Source organism: Ambystoma mexicanum, chromosome 5p, assembly GCF_040938575.1.
Source record: "Ambystoma mexicanum isolate Mex_15411 chromosome 5p, UKY_AmexF1_1, whole genome shotgun sequence".
NCBI lineage: Eukaryota > Metazoa > Chordata > Amphibia > Caudata > Ambystomatidae > Ambystoma > Ambystoma mexicanum.
The window spans coordinates 685,857,827-685,874,240 of NC_090930.1; positions in this window are offsets into that span (position 1 = coordinate 685,857,827).

The window sequence follows — 16,414 nt, forward strand, 5'->3', positions numbered from 1 at the left end:
AAAAGATGCATGAAATCCAAATGAAAAGCAATCCAAAAGCAAGTCTCCAAAGTGTTAGTCTGAGAAAATAAATCCAAGGTGCAAAAATATTAAAAAACCATTGATCCATGGAGAAAAAAAAATCAATAATCCAAATCCATTGTCAAACTATTTACAAAGTGAACATCCAGGGTCCATGTGCCCAATCCTTCAAATGAAACCTATGAAATAAAACCCTACCTAATGAAGAACTATATACAAGAAGTTGGGGCATTGTCCAACCGCCCCGAAAAAAAAAACCAAAGGAAACTTAACACTAAAGAACTATTTAAAAGGGCAGCGGGCTAGTCCGACGGCTCACTTCTGGATGTTCCGGGCCAGGGCATCATCGAACTCCTGCTCAATGTCCCAGAGGTGGTCCTCTTCCATGGCCCCGAGGGTCCGCAGGGACGACGACATGTTCTCCTCCAACTCCCTGTGGATTGCCTCGAGGCACTCGGCCCGCCTCAGGGCCCTCCGCATGGAGTTCTTCGCCCTGACCATCGTGAGCCGTGCCTCTTCCGCCCGCTGCCGCTACGCATCTATCGCGCGGCCCAACCACTGCCACACGGAAGACACTTCCCATCCTGGGTCCTCCTGCCCTCCGGCCGATGCCTGCCCCTCCGATGTCGAAGGCCCCGAGCCATCATGGCTCCCACCTCGTTGCTGCTGCTGCTGTGCCTGTGCCCATGCCCGTGCTCCTGCTGCCTGCACATCCTCCTCCGGCTGGGGTGCAGTCGTTGATGTGGCCACCCCTGCTGGACTTCCGACTCCCGACTGTGGCAGGGATGTGTCCTCCACCAGCCTGGCCGCATGGTCAGAGGCAGCTCCACAGGGCACCCATGTGACAAATGGGTGGACAAATGGCACGGAGGACGACTGGCGCATAGGGGGTTCAGTTGAGGAGGGGGTCGGAACAAGCTCCAGCAAACGGAGGAATCCTGCCTGGGTGACCCGTCCCAGTAGGCCAACGCGGTCACCGAGCCATTCGAGATGATGTGCAGTCTCCTCACGAAAAGACTGCAGGTCACCTTGCATGGCCCGTTGACGCAACGCCACACCAGTCAGGACAGGCTCAACCCGTACCTGGATAGCCACGTCTGCAGGCAGAGGAAGGCCAGTTGTTGTAAGCTCATCCCCTGCCTGAAAACGGGTCTGGACGTAGGCATCCCTGCTGGTGCAAGATGATGCAGTGACAGGATCAGGGACAGGATTGCACACAGGCACCTCCGCGGCGGCCTGTGCTGCCTCCTGTCCCTGGTCCTGCACTGCACCACTAGCACCAGTGGAATCCCCACCTCCAGACCCCATCTCTGTCGCTTGCACGGCCTCCTCCTCCACCAAACCCCCCACCAACCTGGATAATTCCGTGCCATCTTCCCCCGTCGGGCCCTGTGGGGTCCCAGCTGTCCCTTCTGCTGCCGAGGAGTCCAACTCCGACCTCCGCCTCTTGGACCTCCCCTCAGCAGCTGCGGCCTGGGACGCGGCACCGGACTCCTCACTCCCCGACGAGATGAAAACCTGGGAGGTGAGCCGGGCCTTGCGTCTCCGGCTGGCGGTGCGATCCCTGCCGCTGTGCTCCACAGCACCTTCTCCGCCCTCTTCATCAGTTGACTCTGCAGACAGGGAGAAATAAAACACAGGCATCAGGGCACTGTACAATGGACTCATACACACATGACAGTTGTACATGAGTGGCATTGGCAAACCTCAGACATGGCATCACAATCCCCAACACACATGTCATTTCAACTCGCACACCTGAGCTATACCACAGCCATATCACAACAGCCAGCACCATCCATACACATACAACAGCATGAGCAGGCAAAGGTGAGCCAGACATCACATGCAACACAGGGAGTGGACTACACATGCACACACACCACCACACTTGCATGCATGTGTACACCTCCGCCAACTGTCGCAGTGTTGAGATCGGCATCCATGTCACATCTTCCAATCAGTCTTCCACATCCCGGTGTCACATGCATCCATGTAGCATCACTGTTGCACCCTTGTCAAATACACACACATGCACATGTACACGGTGCAGATACATGCAGCTGAAACCACATCCATGTGTGACATCACGACCATGCCTACTTACAAACACATTCATTCAAACATGTGTGCACACACATCTGCATTTGGCATGCAAGCCTACACACACAAGCACCATCCATGTCTCACACATGAGAGCCCTCGCATATGTTAGCCTCACGGCCCTGTACACACACCCCCATACTTGGCAACATAAAACCACATGTGCAACCTGCACACTACTGGCACACCACCACACGCACAGCTTACAATCAGTATGCATGTACACTTACCGCTCGACTCCAGTAAGGACCTGGATGTAGAGCACTGGGGATATGCGTTCCAGGACCCTCATCTGATCTTCCGACAAGTGGCCCCGGCGCCCCTTAGGATCTGCTGCCTTCAAGAGGCGCCAGGCCTTGTTCAGGGTCCTGGACCTGAAGTCCTCCCAGCGCTTCTTGACATGATGGAATTGTCGGACTGCCACCCCCTCCGCGTTGATGGCAGTCACAATGTCCGTCCAGATCCGAGTCCGTCCTTCCTTGTCGGCGCGCAAACTTCCGAAGAGGGCATCATACTGCCCCAGGACTAGCTCCACCAGGACACCAACTTCGGTGGCAGTGAAGCTGGTGCCCCTCTGCCTCTCTGGCTGGGGGTTGCCAGTGGTGCCAGATAGTGTAGTGCCCGACATGGCAACCCCAGAGGCAGGAGTGGGTGGGCAACTGGGTCCTGGGGCTGGGCTGTGGAGCGATGGAATCCCAGTCGGGAGTCTTCGGTTCCAGCAGGGGTGGTCACAGCAACCGCACCCCTGGCTGATGTGCAGGCAGCAAATGGCAGGGCACGTGGGCAGCAGGCAGTCAGGCAGCAGCAGATGGCAGGTGGGAGCGTGCTCAGGGCTCTGGGGGGCATTGATTCGGCCTTCTGGGCAGGAGCGTGGTCTTCCGTGTGCTTACGCGTGGCCAGCTTGATACGGAGTGATTTGGCACGTGAAAATCCAGCACGTCTGTGTGTAATTCAAGGAAAGGCCCTTAGCGCGTAAGCGCGTCAGCACACGTAAGCGAATTCATTGGCCCAAAGGCCCCCAGCGTGTAGGCGTGTCTATGACGTTACGCGCACGGGCGTTTTCCATGGTGTGTGTAAAAAATAAGCACGTCCGAGTGTCAAAGCATGTAATTGGTGGAAAGGTCCTCAGCGCGTATGCGCATCTGTGGCGTGCCTGCGCAGGCGTTACCCTGTACACGGGTGCATGTTAGACGTCCAATGACTGCACGTCAGAGTGTCAGCTCGTGTAATTGGAGGATAGGGCCTTAGCGCGTACATGCAGAAGTGACGCTGGACGTGTGGGCATGTTTAAAAGGCACGTGTAGAACACCATTGCCTTGTACGTGCTTTTCGTGGAGAGCGAGTGGGTGAAATCTGTACTTCGAAGGGATTGTGTCCTCCGACGTATTCCTCATCTTAGATATCTCCTTCCAGCTCTGCTGGCCTCGGAAAAAATGTTCTCTCTAGAGGGCGCTGCGCGTCGACGTCCTCCGAGTCGATGTCCCTCGACAGCCGCCGTATCGACGTCGACGTCATCCTGCCTATAAAGGCCGCGCGCAGCGTCCGTTGCTCAGTTCCGTTTTTCCGCGCTTACTCAGTGCCTCGGAATACCGTTGCTCAGTTCTTGTCAGATTAATCCTATTTACCTCGAGTCATTCGATCCGTACTTGATGGCTTCCTCGTCGAAACCGACAACTCCTCGATCCGGCTTCAAAAAATGCCGAGATTGTGGGAAAAAGATGTCGCTGACTGACCCTCACAGAGTTTGTCTGTGGTGTTTGGGAGCTGAACACCATTGTTCGGAATGCGAGGACTGTATGTTCATGACAGCTAAGGCCCTGAAGGAGCGTAGGGGGAAGCTGGAGAAAGGTAAGACTTTTAAAGCTTCTTCTTCATCGACGAAGTCGAGACACTCGTCTCCTCGTCACCATTCGCGCTCCAGGTCTCGGAGTGGGTCTCATCACTCCTCCAGATCGAAGCACTCGAAGAGGAGACGTCGAAGATCCCCTTCTCTGTCTTCCTCTTCCTCTGTTTCGCCAAAAAGAATCCCTTGCCCCACGAAACATAGTTCCCGGGCTGAATGGGAGGAATTCCGCAAAAATATGATGAGCGTCTTCGAGAAAGCGGCCTCGACCCCCTCGAAGACTGCCGAGAGCGATGCTCTGGTCGAAAGACCCGAAGGTCAAAAACGCCGCGAGTCGCAGTACCCGGCGAAGGAAACCTCTCGAGCGCGTCTTGAACCCTCAAGTAGGACTATGACCTCCAAACCTTCCTCGAAGGTTCCGTCGACGCCGTCGACGTCGAGGAAAGTCACGGTTACGACACACCCAGTGACTATCCCCAGGTCCTCGACGTCGATGGCTTCGAGATTGTTGAGTAGAATTCCAATTCTGTCGAGGTCTTCGAGGCCTCCGCCTTTGTTTTCGACGCCACGCTCGAAGCCTTCGACGTCGGCGTCGACGACATCGACGTTTTCGAGGCCGATAATGACAAGTTCGGCTCCCTCTGCCTTGGAAATGGGATTTACTCCCTTTATGAGTTCAGAACAATTGAGAACTATGTCCTCAATTTTGGAAGAGGGTGAATTGTCTGAACAGGAAGACACATTTGAGTTGCAGGGACCTGTAACCCCAATTAGAGAGGAAATTTCCTCTGAAGAACGCAGGTTAAAGGATCTTCATGATTCCTTACATGAGGCAAGTGGGTTAGACACTTCCCCTGAGGTGGAGTTTGCTAGGCCAGACCCGGGGGAGCATGCTGAAACCCCCTATAGAGCCTTAATGGCCAGGATCACAGAGTTCATGGGGTGGTCTGCACCTTCAGAATCTTTCCAACAAGATGACCTCACGGATATTCTTGACAAAGGCCCACAGGAGGATCCTGTGGTGCCTTTTCATAAAGCTCTTCAGAGGAAGATCATGACAAACTGGGAAACCCCAGATGTAGTACCAGCAGTAAATAAAAAACTGTCTACAAAGTACAGGGTATCTTCTACAGACCCGGAGTTTTTGTCTAAACACCCATCCCCAGAAAGTCTGGTGGTACAGGCAGCATCCTCTACCGATGTCAAGACGGCTTATCCTACCGTCCCACAGGACAGGGACGATAAAAAATATGATGCTATGGCAAAGAAAGTCTTTTCAGCATGTAGCATGGCGTTAAAATCTGTTAATGCTACTTGCACCCTTGCTAGGTTCAGCCATACACTTTGGGAGTGTGCTTCTACAGCGGCTGACTGCATCCCGGAGGGAGAAGAAAGGGATGCGTTCCTGAATATTATACAGGACGGTAAAGACGCTATGTGCGAATCCCTCCAGATGGGCATTGATTCGGCTGACAGTATCAGCAGAGCAATGGTGGCAAGTACATCAACCAGGAGATTCGCTTGGTTGAGAAAGTCTGGTTTTGCCCCAGATGTGCAAGCCAGGCTCTTGAACATGCCATTCGATGGCTCTTCTTTGTTCGGGAAAAAGGCGGATGACAGTTTAGAGAGACTGCAAACTTCAAAAGCAGCAGCAAAATCCCTAGGAGCTGCTATCCGTCAGACTCCTTTTCGTCCCACAGGAACCTCTGCGAGGGGCAAGTCCTTTCGCTTCTACTCCGCATTCGGAAGAGGTAGAGGACGACCGGCTCAAAGGGGACAAAGAAGAACTACCCGAGGTGGACGGGGTAGATATTCAAAAGCCGCAGCAACAGCAGGTGCCTCTTTACCATCGGCATCTGCATCAGCCGCCCCAAAACCACTCTGAGGACTCCCCTCACAGGACACCTGTAGGAGGCAGGTTGACTCAACATCTGGCGGTATGGCAGGCTATCACGTCAGATGCTTGGGCATTGGAAACAGTTGCCCAAGGTTACTGCCTGCCTTTCCTACGTATACCTCAGAGTCATCCACCGGGGATCAGCTCTCAGAAAGCTCCAGATCTGCTCCTCTTGCAGGAAATTTTGGACCTGCTAGAGAAAGGTGCCATAGAACCGGTACCTGTAGCGGAGAGGAACAAGGGCTGCTACTCCCCTTACTTTCTCATTCCAAAGAAAGACGGAGGACTGAAACCCATCTTGGACTTGCGAGAATTGAACAAATTCCTCAGAAAAGACAAATTCAAGATGGTCACTCTTTCTCAGATCCTCCAGGCCCTTCAGTTCCAGGACTGGTTGGTATCTCTGGACCTTCAGGACGCTTATTTCCATGTGCCTATCCATCTCAAACACAGGAAATACCTAAGGTTCGCAATTGGCAACTCTCACTATCAATTTCGAGTGCTGCCATTTGGGCTGACCTCCGCCCCGAGGGTCTTCACCAAGTTAATGTCGGTAGTGGCTGCAAGTCTAAGGAGGGAAGGGATTCACATCTACCCCTACCTGGACGATTGGTTGATCAGGGCTGTTTCTTCGGAACAAGCTCAGATCCATCTAAATCACGTGTGCCACTTCCTTCACAGACTGGGCTTCTCCCTCAATTTAAAAAAGTCACAAATGATACCATCGCAGAGACTCCAGTTCATAGGAGCGATCCTGGACACTTCCCTGGGAAAAGCCTCGCCACCAGAGGTGAGGGCTCAAGATATTCTACAGATGGTTACCAAGTTCCAACATGCCCAACGTCTCCCAGCCTTCGACTTTTTGAGGTTGCTAGGCCTCATGGCATCCTGCATTTTCCTAGTGCCAGATGCTCGCCTGAGAATGAGATCCCTCCAGTGGGCACTGAGGACTCAGTGGTCACAATTCTCAGGGAGAATGACAGATCTTCTTCAGGTTCCCGGCAGGGTGGCTCGAGACCTTCAGTGGTGGGCCTGTCAGGAGAACATTCTGAAAGGAGAACAGTTTTGGCAACCCTGGCCGGAGATAACAGTAGTCACGGATGCCTCACTCACGGGGTGGGGAGCCCACGCCAACGACTTGACCATCAGCGGTCGTTGGTCACCATCGGAGTCCAGACTACACATCAACCTGTTAGAGCTGAGAGCCATCAGACTTGCGCTGAAGGCGTTCCTGCCAGCTGTACAAGGGAAGAACGTCCTGATAATGACGGACAACACAGTGGCCATGCATTACCTCAACAAAAAAGGAGGCGTAGGATCACTACCCCTGTGCAGAGAGGCGATGCAGCTCTGGTTTTGGGCAATCCAAGAAGGAATCTCTTTATCGGCAGTTCACCTAGCCGGAGAGAAGAACTTGACAGCGGACGCTCTGAGCAGGCAGAACACAGTCTCCCACGAGTGGGAGCTAGCTCAGGAAGTCCTTCAAGAGATCTTCGCCCTTTGGGGAACCCCTCAGGTAGATCTGTTCACCACCAGCCTAAACAGGAAATGCGACCTGTTCTGCTCAAGGGAATTTCCCCCGAGAGGAGCTCTGGGAGACGCGTTCATAGTGGACTGGGAGTTTCCGCTTCTGTACGCGTTCCCACCGGTCCCTGTCATTCCTCAAATGATCAGGAGGTTGAGAAGATTCTGGCGAACCATGATCCTAATTGCCCCGGATTGGGCCAGGAGAACGTGGTACCCGGACCTTCTAGAATTGTCCATCTGCCCTCCAATTCGACTTCCACTCAGAGAGAACCTACTCTCACAGAAGGGAGGTCAGGTTCTCCATCCAGACATCAAAACCCTCAACCTTCACGCTTGGCTTCTGAAAGGCTGAGGTACAAGGATTGGGACCTCCCTGATGATGTTATGGAGGTGTTGCTTTCGGCAAGGAGGCCAGCAACAAAGTCTTTATACCGCTGCCGTTGGAACAGATTCTGCAGCTGGTGTAGAGAACAGAATATCGACCCTTTTTCATGTGGTACACCAATGGTTTTGTCCTTCCTACTATATTTGGCAAATTCAGGCCTTCAAGTTGGCACCATTAAGTGCTATCTCGCAGCGCTATCCATCTTTAAGCGTACTGCAGAAGAACCATCCTATTTCAAATTACCCTTGGTAATACAGTTTCTATAGGGATTAACCAATGTTTATCCCCCAAGACCATTCCAAGTTCCCCTATGGGATTTAAACTTAGTACTAACTTTCCTGATGGGCACACCTTTCGAACCTATCCATTCTTGTTCGTTAAGATTCCTTACCCTTAAAACTGTTTTATTAATAGCACTTACATCTGCTAGAAGGGTGAGCGAATTATAAGCTCTTTCTTGTAAACCCCCTCACACAATATTTCACAAAGACAAAGTTGTCCTGCAAGTGAAGCCTAATTCCCTCCCAAAGGTGGTTTCTGAATTCCATATCACTCAGAAGATTACCCTACCATCTTTCTATCCTCCTCCTCACCCGGGGAAAGAGGAAGAGAGGTTACACAGGCTAGACCCTAGGAGGGCTTTAAGTTTTTACATCAGTAGACTAGCCAGGATAAGACAGGCAGACCAGCTGTTTGTAGGTTACGCAGGTCACAAGCTGGGGTTACCAATAACTAAGCAGACCATTTCCAGATGGATCATTCTAGCCATTCTGGAATGTTATAAACTGGCAGGGAAAGAGCCCCCTCAAAACCTTAGGGCTCATTCGACCAGAGGTATTGCAGCTTCATCGGCCCTCAAAAGAGGCGTGCCAGTTAAAGACATCTGTGCAGCCGCTACATGGTCGTCTGTCCATACCTTTACACGTTTTTACAATTTGGATTCCTCCTCCAGTCAAGAGACTAGGTTTGGAAGGGCTGTACTGCATTCTATTCATCAATAGAAGACAGCGTGAAGTCAGTACTCCCTCCTCCGATAATAGAATACTGCTATGGGAGCCTATCTAAGATGAGGAATACGTCGGAGGACACAATCCCTTCGAAGAACAAGTTACTTCTTACCTTGTAACGTTCTTTCGACGGGATGTTCCTCCGACGTATTCCTCATCGACCCTCCCATCCATCCCCGCAGTTCTACTTCCCTTGTTGTTGCAGTTTACGCTCCTTCAGGGTGATTAGTTTAGTCCAGAAAGTATTATTGTGGGCTACAAAACGGAACTGAGCAACGGACGCTGCGCGCGGCCTTTATAGGCAGGATGACGTCGACGTCGATACGGCGGCTGTCGAGGGACATCGACTCGGAGGACGTCGACGCGCAGCGCCCTCTAGAGAGAAAAAATTTTCAGAGGCCAGCAGAGCTGGAAGGAGATATCTAAGATGAGGAATACGTCGGAGGAACATCCCGTCGAAAGAACGTTACAAGGTAAGAAGTAACTTGTTCTTCTTGTTGGTTCACACGCGATTTACTTCACGGCGTTTCAAGTTCGTACTCCCTGTTACCTCTGACAGCTTTTTCTCTTTTTGTCTTTTTTCTGGGCCTGTTTCCTCAAACAGCGTACACTTCTTCTGTTGTCCTGTCTCCTCAGACAGCGTACAATTCTTCGTTTGGCGGGGGTGTTGCCAGCGCGCACACGCACGTCTTTTTCACGCTATTTTTCCAGGCAGATGGTGAGTCACGCGCGTATTTAACATCTGTGCTTGCCCCGTGTGTCGCGTACCCCTTCAGAGGTCATTCTAGGCTGCGTGTGACACGCATACGTTCATTTTTGTGTTTCTGGGTGCCACAGCGTAGTGCAGGTTTATTGTTCCACGCACGTGGTCTAGGAGGGGTTGCGTGCACATTATCTCCCTTTTTTGGGGTGCCTGTGCGTTGCGTGACCCGGCATCTTTCCCCAGGGGTCACATACAGCCTTGCTAGAGCACTAGGGTACGAATTCCATCTAGTACCCTACCCCTTTCACCCATTGCCCAGGACAATAGTTTACTGCAACTCCCATACGCACAACAACATCAGTGCCATGGTTGGGAGGCGAGCTAGCGGTAAGGGTGGCAAAGGTGGCCGAGCCTCAAGAGGTGGGCGTGGTGGATACGGTAGGGGACGTGGCCGGGACTTGCAGGGTGCCCCAAGCCCCCCATGTGTGGAGACCCAGTCAGGGACACCCATGCCCCCCCCTGGTTGAGGGTAATGTGGCTGACACCATCCCTGCTCAGCCCTTGTTGGACCAGCCCATGGTGGCACCAGACCTGGCACAGGGTGACTTCCAGGCTGACTTCCAGGTCAGCAGGTCTAGGCCACGTGTGGCGGTGCACGTTGGTGTCACCAGGCCACGTGGATCAGGGGCAGCTATGTCATCTGCTGCCCCAAGTAGGCAGGGTGTGAAGGCTGCAGGGGCAGCTGCAGCTCCATCCACCCCAGCTCTCACTCACCCAGCCAGGACAGTGTCGGTCCCAGTCCATCCTGCTGACGTTCCCCCTGACTACATCACACTTCAGCTAATGCCTGCACCAAGTCCCATGCTCAGTGTTCATTCCCACACTCCTAGTACACAGTCCACCGGGGCTCCTGCCCCTAGTGTCCAGAGCGGCGTAGGACACTCAGGATCCCCACCACCTTCCAAGCGAAAGTGGAAGAGTGCTCGTCCAGTACAGGCTGATGCCCCAGACACGGCTACTCAGTCCGGTACCTCGAGGAAGCCTAGCTTCAGTGAGGCCGAACGTGATGCACTTGTGGAGTATGTGTCCGCACATGACCGGGAAATGTTGATTACTGCAGGGTGCAAGACGACACCTGCTCAACGTCAGGCACACTGGCAGACGATCGCGGACATCATAAGTGCCCTTGGAATCGTGAGGCACACAGCTAATGATTGCTACAAGCGCTGGAATGACCTGAAGCGCAGGGCACAGAAAAAGCTGGCCTCAAGTCATGCCACTACTCTAGTGACTGGAGGTGGGTCTCCAGCAGAGGACATTGAACTCACTCCACGTGAGTATGTTGCTGGGACCTACGTCATGGAGGAACAGATCCAAGGCGTGGGAGACCTGCCAGATTACGAGGCATTGTCCGGTGATTGCACATGCATGTGTGTGTCATCCATGTGCATGGTGTGTGTGTGAGGGCTTCTGATTGAGTGCCAGGTGAGGGTGTGTGTGCCTGAGTGGTTTGGGTCACCCATGTGCTTCATCCAATACATTCTGCGCACCAGGATTTGGGTATTGCAGTATCCCTTCTGGCAACAGTAGACATTTAGCCCAACATCACGCCAGTTGCCCTTGAAGTGTCATCTTGCCACAACATTGTTGCATATTTTTCTGTGTTCATTCAGGCTGATTGTTCACATTCCACCACTTTCACTAGGCATTTCTCAGTCCTATTGTCACATGTGTGACATAGCTATGGTACATGCCATCTGTGTGATGGCATGTGTCATGTATGTGTATTGGACATGCCAATCACAGGCCAATGTGTGATGGCACTGCTAGCCAGCATGCAGCAAATGTGTTGATCTTCCATCTTGGTGTCATCTATGTGTGCCATTTGCCTCCCCTTCATACGCAGTGACGGTGCATGCATGGGAGGGTTATAGTCATGTGTGACATGTGTCAATGAAGTACTGGTTCTGTTGCTTCTCAGCCCTAATTGTGTGCCATGGTGCTAATGCCTGTTCCCATTTCTTTTCTTTCATGTCTTGGCAGGGGATGACGCACTTGATACTGCTGGGGTTGTGGAGATGGTGCAGACCCAGGAGGGGTCTCAGGGCCGACCGGGTACCAGTGAGGGACGTGGTGTGGTGGTGGGTGAGAACCCACACTTGCTGCAGACCATTCTCTGAAGGGGTGACTCTGGGTGCACCTCCCCCGAGCTCTATTCAGGTGTCGATTCAGATGATGAGACCTATGTGCGGTCGCATGTAAGTGTTTCTGGGAGGGATTCTGTTCTGTCCGACCCACCTACACCAGGGGTAGAACCCTCAATGGGGATGTCAGTGTTGGTAGGTCTGCCTTTGGTGGTTACGGATGCAGGGTCACACTCCGCAACATCTGATCCTGTTCCTGGGCCAGCAGATTAGAGGGGGAATGCAGTCCTGCAGCCTCAGGCAGTGCCGGCACAGCAAGGTGCAGTTCGCCTTGCCCCAGACAGGTGTGGTGCCCGCCGACGCGGTGGCCGTACGCCACCTGGCAATACCGCATGGGAGCAATCCATATACGGTATGGCAAACCAACAGGCAGCATCAGCTGAGATGATGGCTCAGGCCATGAATAGGGCGGCCACTTCCATTGTCCCCCAAGAAAGGCTGATGGAGCAACTACAGCAGGCAACAGACTCCATTTGCCAGTCACACAGGGAGGACATGTTGGCATCCAACAGGGACAGACGGGCGGGAAGCCATTTCTATAGAGTCCCAGGGCCACAGGGAAGCTTGAGGCTTCAACTGACATGAGGACAGAACAGCAGCTGGGGTGTCTCACACGTACGCTCTCAGCTGAGATGCAGGCAACTTGGGAGGAGGTCCGGGCATCCCGTGAGTTGTTGCATGGGGACCTCTGCACGATTATCCTCCAGAACCAGACCTTCCACACCTGCATGCTTGCTGCCATGGAGGACCACACTAGGGCTTTGCGTGGGCTGCCTCCCATAGTGCCACCACCTCCTGATGCAGCTGCAGAGGGTGGGGAGAGCGACAGCAGCGATTCTCCCACAATAGGGTAGCCGTGCAGGCCATGAGCCCATGGAGGTGTTTTTTTCCGCAGAATCCACACAGGTGGGTTTTGGTGTGCACCCTGTCCTCGGACATCCTGGGTGGCCTCCCCCACCTCCCCTGGCCCATACATGGCCATTTTTGATTTTTGATTTTTGATTCAGTGTGTTGCCTTGTGTGGCTCCCATGGGCATCCGCTGTATTGTGGCTGGGCACATGCAGGCTTGTCCTGAATTTGGGTTAGATGCTTGGGTTTGTGAGACACACACCCCTCCTGCTTCCCGTTTCCATGGGCTTGCAAAGGGTGTGCCCAAGTGACATTGACTTACACAGTGACGTTGGACTCCCATGTGCTGTGTGGGCAGTCTGTAGTCAATACTGTGTATACATTCCTAGTGCATATTGTTGTTGTATTGTACACTGCATGGTGTATTGATATGTGCCTCTGCATCCATCTCATCCTCCTGATTTGCAGGTCCATTCCTCATTTCTTCACAAGGCCGTCTACTTTGGAGATGGAGTCCATGTTGTAAGCAGTGCACCTACACTTTTGCATGGCGCCAACACTGTACAGTTGGAAGTGGTCGAAGTGCTGGCATTATCAGGTAGTGAGACTACCAATTTTTTATAATTCGTACTGTCATGTTTATGGTAGGTTTGAGGTTGTGCAGCTGATTTGTATTATTGCTGAATATTTGTTCATGTGTGTTGTTGGTCCTGCATTACTGTGGGCATTTCATGTGTGGCCAGTTTCCATTAGGGACACTGAACTTTGTGACACTTGTGTCATGTTGTGGGGATTACTTTGTTTGCTCTCACATTGCATGATATGCCATGGTGTGTTGTGTGGCGGTGCCGGGGAGGGGTTGGGTGACATGGCACTGTTCTCATGTTGTATTTTGCAAGTGGGTATTCATTTCTGCTGCATAGAAGTGTGTCTTTTGATGACACTGCATTGGTGGTGTTTGTGTAGGTGGGGATGCACACATTGTAACACTTCCAGGTGAACAATCTCAGGCTGCTATGGTTGTGACAGTTGACTGTCCCTTCATTCATCATCATTGTCTGATTGAGGCATCATTGATTGTCAAATGGTATGTGCCAGGGCTGTGTGCACTTCACAGGGGTGTGATTTCTATGTGAAGTAATTAGCCACCAGCTGCGTACGGGCTGCCTCACCCCGTGCCCTTTCCCCTCCCATGCGCAGCGGGCGTGCATGTGGTTGGGGATGTGGGGGCACCACCATGTCCACAGCCAGGCCCCGGCGTGTTGCAACATTGTGCAGGACACATGCTGCCACTATGATCCTGCACACTACTGGGGGAGCGTATAACAGCTGCCCGCCAGAACAATCAAGGGAGCGAAAGCGTGACTTGAGCACTCCAAATGTGTGCTCCACTACGCCCCGGGTTGCAATATGGGCTGTGTGTATCTTACCTCGGGAGGCGTGATGGGGTTCCGAATTGGCGTCATCATGTGGGTGCTCAGAGGGTAGGCACTGTCCCCTGGGGAGGTGGTGATGGGTATCATTAGTGGGGTAATGACATTACTCTGTATCTGACATGCATGCATGTGCAGTGGCATTTATACTCACCAAGCAGCCAAGCATCGCCATGCCGCTCAGCTTCCATGTCCCGGTTTAGGGTTCACATTCTGTAAATGAAGCTGTCGTGGGTGGACCCTGGATAGTTGGCATGTACTGAGGTGATGATTCCCTTGACATGATGACGTTGATGGAATGCCAGTGCTTGCGGTTTCTATAGATGTGCTCAGATGCCCTGGGGGGACGTAGAGCCACATGGGTGCAATCAATGGCACCTAGCACTTTGGGGAATTGTGCCACCCCATAGAAATCCTGGGCGGCAGCCTGCCTTTCTGCAGGTGTTCTGGGCAGGTATATGTGCCTGCGGACTGATGGGTGTGCAGTGATGATGGCCAACACCTGGTGTAGGCACCGTGACTGCGTGGCCTGTGATACCACCCCTACTATGGCACTTGTCCGCTGAAATGATTCGGTAGCCAAGAAGTGCAGTACATTGAGGACCTTCTCCAGGGGGGTGAGTGCTTGGGAGCAGAGGGTGGGTGATGTGAGGTCATCCTCCTACTCACTGACCAGGTCCAGTATTATGTGAGGTGGAAACACGTACCTCCCATACACCTGGTCATCAGGCATCCCAAAAAGGCTGGTTCTGGGTGTGAAGATTCTGGCCCTGACTATCCTCCTCCTCCTCTGCGGTATCCCACGGCCACTGCTGCTAGGAACGGTATATTCATCCTGGCGTATGAGCTTGTTTGTTGTTTGTGCGCACTTTTATGCTGCGCATGGCGACGTACGCCTGCTTCCTGCGAGTCGACGTACCCCGGCCTCATGCTGGCATACGTGTTTCCGGATTGGACCATCTTTTTTGGCCCATTGTAGGCGACCATGTAAATCTTCCCGCCCACCCCAGGAATACACGTACCCCGCTCTCCCAGGCCCAGTCGCGTGTGAATGTTCATGCACACCCCTGAAATACATGTACCCCACTCGCACATGGCGTATCGCGTGTGAAACTTCCCGAGCTCCCCTGAAATACACGTACCCAGCACAATCACGTGTGAAACTTCCCGCGCACCCCTGAAATACACGTACCCAGCACAATCGCGTGTAAATCTTCCCGCCCACCCCAGGAATACACGTACCCCGCTCTCCCAGGCCCAGTCACGTGTGAATGTTCTTGCGCACCCCTGAAATACACGTACCCTACTCGCACATGGCGTATCGCGTGTGAAACTTCCCGAGCACCCCTGAAATACACATACCCAGCCCAATCACGTGTGAAACTTCCCGCGCACCCCTGAAATACACGTACCCAGCACAATCGTGTGTGAAACTTCCCGCGCACCCCTGAAATACACGTACCCAGCACAATCGCGTGTGAAACTTCCCGTGCACCCCGTAATACACGTACCCTGCTGGAATCGCGTGTGAAACTTCCCGCGCACCCCTGAAATATACGTACCCGGCACAATCACGTGTGAAACTTCCCACGCACCCCGAAATACACGTACCCTGCTGGAATCGTGTGTGAAACTTCCTGCGCACCCCTGAAATACATGTACCCAGCACAATCGCGTGTGAAACTTCCCGCACACCCCTGAAATACACGTACCCAGCACAATCACGTGTGAAACTTCCCACGCACCCCTGAAATACACTTACCCTGCTGGAATCGCGTGTGAAACTTCCCGCGCACCCCTGAAATACACGTACCCGGCACAATCGCGTGTGAAACTTCCCATGCACCCCGTAATAAACATACCCTGCTGGAATCGTGTGAGAAACTTCCCGCGCACCCCTGAAATACACGTACCCGACACAATCGCGTGTGATACTTCCTGCGCACCCCGAAATACACGTACCCTGCTGGAATCGCGTGTGAAACTTCCCGCGCACCCCTGAAATACACGTACCCAGCCCAATCGCGTGTGAAACTTCCCACGCACCCCGAAATACACGTACCCTGCTGGAATCGCGTGTGAAACTTCCCGCGCACCCCTGGAATACACGGACCCAGCCCAATCGCGTGTGAAACTTCCCACGCACCCCGAAATACACGTACCCTGCTGGAATTGCGTGTGAAACTTCCCGCACACCCCTGAAATACACGTACCCGGCACAATCGCGTGTGAAACTTCCCGCGCACCCCGAAATACACGTACCCTGCTGGAATCGCGTGTGAAACTTCCTGCGCACCCCTGAAATACACGTACCCAGCACAATCGCGTGTGAAACTTCCCGTGCACCCTGAAATACACGTACCCAGCCCAAATGGCGTGTGCAACTTCCCGCGCACCCCGAAATGTACGTACCCTGCTGAAATCGCGTGTGGCACTTCCCG